Source organism: Magnolia sinica, chromosome 11 (genome assembly GCF_029962835.1).
Source record: "Magnolia sinica isolate HGM2019 chromosome 11, MsV1, whole genome shotgun sequence".
Classification (NCBI taxonomy): Eukaryota; Viridiplantae; Streptophyta; class Magnoliopsida; order Magnoliales; family Magnoliaceae; genus Magnolia; species Magnolia sinica.
The window spans coordinates 32,635,533-32,641,469 of NC_080583.1; the positions used below are offsets into that span (position 1 = coordinate 32,635,533).

General features: G+C 39.6%; 1 pseudogene; it reads left to right on the forward strand.

The window, feature by feature from the left end:
• The first annotated feature begins 4,841 nt into the window (after positions 1-4,841).
• LOC131219765 (small nucleolar RNA R71) lies at positions 4,842-4,940 on the forward strand (annotated as a pseudogene).
• The last annotated feature ends 997 nt before the right edge of the window (positions 4,941-5,937 follow it).

Consider the following 5,937-nt stretch of genomic DNA (forward strand, 5'->3'; position numbering starts at 1 on the left):
GTTAGACGGTAGAGGCACTACATCGGTTTGGGGCAATTCTTCAAATTGTGGCCTCTACCAGTTAACTTCAAGTAACGGCACATCATCAAGCATGTCACCCGTCTGCCTAATCATATCATCATCTACGTGTCTTTAGAGGGTCAGAGGATAAGGTCAGAAGTCCTCTATCTTCCACGAAAGAATTAATCAGGTTAATATCGTAGGAATCATCTTCATCCTCTAACTATTTGCTTGTGTTGAAAAAAATATTCAACTCCAATGTCATATTCCCGAAAGACATACTCATGACTCCATTCCTGCAATTAATGATTGCGTTTGAAGTGGCAAGGAATGGACGACCAAGAATGACGGGAATTTGAGTGCTCATGTCCATGATGGGTTAGGTATCCAGGTTGATAAAATCTATCAGGTAATAGAATTTATCAACTTGGACCAACACATCCTCGATTATCCCTCTCGGTATATGAACTAAGCGATCAACAAGTTGTAATATAGTTCGGGTGGGTTTCAATTCACCCAAACCTAGTTGTTTGTAGACCGAATAAGGAATCAAATTTATACTTGCTACTAAGTCAAGAAGTGCGTGCTCAATCCGGTAGTTCCCAATTACACAAGCAATGGTTGGGCTACTGGGATGTTTGTATTTCTGTGGCACATCTTTCTTTAGGATGGCACATCTTTTGGTTGTACACAAGTATTTCAGAGATTTGGCATATGAAGGTATTTGTTTAACCGCATCCAATAGAGGGATGTTAACCTTCACTTGTTTTGGCACCTCTAGAATGTCCTGAGAGTTAGAGAGAGGTTTTAGTGCAACCAATCACTGGGGGAATGGGGCAACTGGTTTCCCTTGAAGTTCTAGTTCCAATTCTTATAGAGCAGAGCTAGGTCTATCATTGTTGTCCTTTTCAGCCCTAACCGGAATGGTATTGTCAATGGTCTTCCAACTCCTAAAAGTGGTGATAGATTTAGCTTCCTCCATCTAATTTGAAGAGCTTGGATCACTTATCTCATATTACGGTTTGGGATTGGGTAGAGGTTGAGCAGGAAGCATCCCCTTTTCCCCAATTGTTAAGTGTGACTCTACCCTTTGAATAGTTGATGCAAGCATTCCCAATGCTGATCTAATATCCTGATTGAGTGGCTCTTGGTCTCAAATATGTTTTTGAACTAGATCCTCTTAAGGTTTCCCTTAATTTGGAATTTAATTGAAGAAACCTTGAGGGGTAGTGGTTTGTACATTCCTCCAACTGAAGTTTGAATGATTTCTCTAACTAAGATTGTATATATTAGAGGTAGGTCCATTGAAAGGTCTTTGGTAATTGTTCACGGCATTAAATTGCTCATTCAATATGTAACGCCCTGAAATTCGGGGGTCGAGCATAACTTAGCTCCCGAGTTCCAAAACATCACTTATGCAACATATTTAATGATGAATGTATGTTGGCTGTATTAGTGCATAAAACATGGAATAGATTAAGCCAAAACATAGATATAATTCAGGGATAAGTGAATAAAGCAAGCGGAAGACTTATAGAAAAATATGTGTACAAGTGTAAATCCCTGAAGTACATATATAAGACAGGTCGTAAGAAAGTGTTATTTAACAAAATTGTAAGTATCAAGTTACATCATTTAAATTCTCAAAAATAATCCCAGAGATCCCGCGCATCAGACCGAGGCTCGATAGAACCCGTCTGAAAACTGCATATAAGAGAAGGCAACCTCATCATCATCCATCTCCCGCTCTGCCTCAGACGTCGCATCCACATCTGCAACATCAGAACCTAAGACAAAGTCTGGTGGGTGTTTAACACCGCCTCAGAAATGTGGGAGTGGGTGATCAACTCAGTGGAACAATAAGGCACTGGTTAACATGTTATCAGTTCAATCAAACAGTAATGATAAAGCAGAACAATTAAATAAATCCTAAGTACTCTTGTTAATTCATTGATGTATGCAAAATGATGCATGCCCTCACGTGTACACCCTCAGCGTCTTCATCTTACGTTATGCATGACATCGCCTCAAAGTGCACCACATCTACAAAGCATATGCAAATGCGGTGCATGGATATGATTACCAAGTTGTAATTAGTCCATTTCATACAGCAGGATTGGGAAGCTAAGATACCTTCCTCATGTCACTATCCAAACAGTGATCCATTCTAGGGTCATCAATCCTAGACATTTCATACGATTATATAGTTGAGGTCGTAGCAAAGGGCTCGTCACCAATCAATGCACGCCTTTCACGCCCTTACTACCACAGTTCGGCTCGTCACCTCCTTGCGGTATCTAGGTATGCTCGAGGTCACTACAAAGGGCTCGTCACCAATCAATGTAGGCCGACAGCAAGAATATAGTGTCCCATACCACCATAATCGGCTCACGAGTTTAGTTGCTCACTGGTCACTACGGGGAGGCTCGTCACCCCAGCATAGGCCGACAGCTCGACCACGGTGTCCCATACCACCATGTCCGGCTCATGAGTCTTAGCGGATCAAGGTACCATGGTTAATAGGATTTCACTGGTAAGTTCGGTACCCTAGATTCAAGCAGTAACGTCCATACATGGTGAACATATATCGGACAATCGGGTTACTTGACGAACTCGACTAGCACGAGCGCACGTTGAGTTTAGCGACATAGAGTGCGCAAACACTCCGCGTGGTCAAACCACTGCCGACAACTCTAATACGGCTTGGGTTCGTCTAATACGTCCTACGTGGCGAAAGCAACCTCAACCACGAACATAGAGTCGATTACCGATTTCCTGGACTAATGCATAGTCCCACACACCTTACACTACTACAGATATTCATATGAAATGAAAAACAGTAATGGAACAACAACTTAAATCATGGTACATACGCATCTGAAGAATCTCAACTTAACATAAATGTAAGCATAAGTAATGCTTGAATTTAAATAACATGGAATGTAACTTGCATAAAGGAAATCATGCACATCAATAGGAGTGTTGAGAATCACTTCTCAACGCCCGCAATTAGTGTAACAAATTACACTTTAGATCATTCATGCATTTCTACAAACAATTAGCATACATGGAACAACATACATGACGTATGTTGAAGAACATGCATCTAGACAATTCCTTTTACCAAGGAGTTGTCATACATGCATCTAGCATACATACATGACAAATAATCATGGCAAACATAAGTGCATATTTTATACGTATACGGTACTTTATAAATACACATAGAATACACAAATCTCAATATAGCACATGCATATCAGGAAAGCAACGTAAACACAACATTTGGCATGTGAAATCTCATCCATAACAAGAATAAATCACTAACTGGCGTTGAAAGCCTTGAAAACCATAACCTATACACTTAAAGTCCGCACCTTAAGCAAAGAAAGAAACACCGAACTGATTTAGACGAGTTGTCTTCGTCAACGGCAATAGAATACCCTAAAACAAGGATAGAAATGAGATACAACAACACCAAGACTAATCTAAGCTCTAACACATGTTAGGGTTAGGTTAACTTACCCCAAAATGAACTCAGAATCGTCAGAAGAACGATTCAAAGTGAAGGTTCAAAGATGAAGAAGAACAAGGAAGAATCCAAGATGATTCACCAACTTATCTCTCTCACTTTCTCTCTCTTTTCCACTCTCTTTCCAAGCTAGGGTTAGAGAAAATTCGTATGGAAAAGAGGGCTAGGGTTTAAGGACTATAAATAGGCCTATATTTGATGAAAATAACCTCAGGGACAAGGTATACTTAGGTTATAACCAAAGCATGCCTTTCTCGATCCAACGAAGCACTTCTGGTGGGCCTATAACCACGAAAGGTCGGACTTAAGCTCCTTGACCATGGATCTAGGTCAAGCAGAGTTTTCATACCGACCGGCTCTTCAGATCAGCCGTGACGGACCACACTCAATTCAACGGTCACGGAATCTCGATCAGGTCCACAAGCACTAGGATATGCCTGGGCCAACTATCCTGATCAGAGGGTGAAATTGGGTCAGAATCCAACGGCCAGATAGCTTAAAATCATCGCACAAGCGACACGACTCAGATTTCATAAAAACTTAATAAATTCCAACCGTTCTCACACTCTTCACTCCGAGCTCAAACAAATAGACCCAGAACATCACATGGACTTGATTTTTGAGGTGATGGTCAAGCCCAACTCGGTGACCGCAAAGCCTAAGATCATCACTATCGGACTTTCGACGCGCGGTCCAGGTCTGATCCAGATCTTCCAAAAATTCTCCAGAACAACTGGATTTAGCGATGGATCCTAGATTTCAGAGTAACGTAGCGCTAACTAATCTACAAGTTTTAAGCCATGCAGATACAATTTAAAGTGATTGATGCGAATTTCACAAGCAATCGAGTATAGCGCTAATTACCCCAAAAACAACTACTTAAGGAAAGATTAGCACAAAAATTCCAAGGTCGTTACACAACACCTCTTGAAAGGCATGTATTGTTGGATAATTTTTAGTTGTGTGAACATTGCAAGCACAAATACTGTAAACAGTTTCCTTAACCTTATCCTTCTTTAGTTCCATGGCCTCGAATTTCCTTATGACATTAGATACTTTAGCATTGATATCATCATCCTCTTTCAAAAGGTATAATCCACCCCTCTCCTTTGATTGAGTGGGCTTAGAAGTGGTGCTTGATTTTGGGGAGGTGTCCCATAATTGTGTGTTTTCAGCAAGTCTGTCCAGGTAGTCCCACACACCATCGACATTTTTATTCATGAATTTCCCATTGCACATTATCTCGACCAATTAGCACATGGAAGATGTCAGACCATCATAGAAAAAGTGTGTAATGTGCCACGTTTCAAAACCGTGTTGTGGGCATGAAATGACAAGATCCTTGAACCGCTCCCAACATTGGAAGAATGTTTCATCCTTCTTTTGGGTGAATTTCATGATTGACTTTCTTATGGTGTTCATTTTATGATGTGGAAAAAATTTCTTTATGAACTCCCTTATCATGTATTCCATGTGCTAATAGATTAGGGACGTAGTGAATGCAACCACATCTTAGCTTTCTCTTTTAAATAGAAGGGAAAGAGTTTTAGTTTGACCGTGTCCTTAGACACATTAGGAAAATATAAAGGGGCTATAATCTTACCAAACTGTTTCTAGTGCAGATATGGACTTTCAGATTCAAGTCCATGAAATTTTAGGAGTTGTACTCACCTACGCCGGTTGTAGATAATCTCGTAAAGTACGAGGTGAGGGTGCTTGATGCACCTCATTCTCATCTTGGACTTCCTCAACCTGAGGTTGAGGTTGTCTTATCAATTGATTAACCGATTGATTGGCAACCATCACTTTAATTGACTCTGAGGATCTAGAGTGGTGTCTAAGCCTGCGATGGATAGATAACCCCTCAACCAATCCTCCTTCACTTAAGACGTTGAGTGTTGTCATGGACCCACTTGGGCATGAAACAATCTCAGCCCCTCAATTTCATATTCTAGCCTAAACTTTTTTTAAAAAAAGAAGGAAATAGAAAGCTAGAAATAGAAAGAGAGAGTGAATTAGAAAGACATTACCAAATTAGAAGTTCCTAAATTAAGATCCTGTAAAATGAAACAAAACAAGTCAATTTCTAAAACAAAAATTTTGAAATTAGAAAGTTTCAAAAAAAATAGAAAGATGAGTTAGTTTCTACAAATAATAATAAGAAAGCAACCTAGTTTCTAAAAATAGAAAATAGAAAGTTTCTTAAAATAGAAAGGGTTAGTTTCTAAATTTAAATTAGGAAAATTTCTAAACCTAGAATTAGAAAGCTAAGTTAGTTTCTAAAATAAAACAGAAAAAACCTAATCCTAAAACTAGAAAATAGAAAAACCCTAATCTTAACCTAATTCCAAAACTAGTTAATCTCAAAAAAACACAACCGTTAGTCCCTGACAACGGCGCCAAAA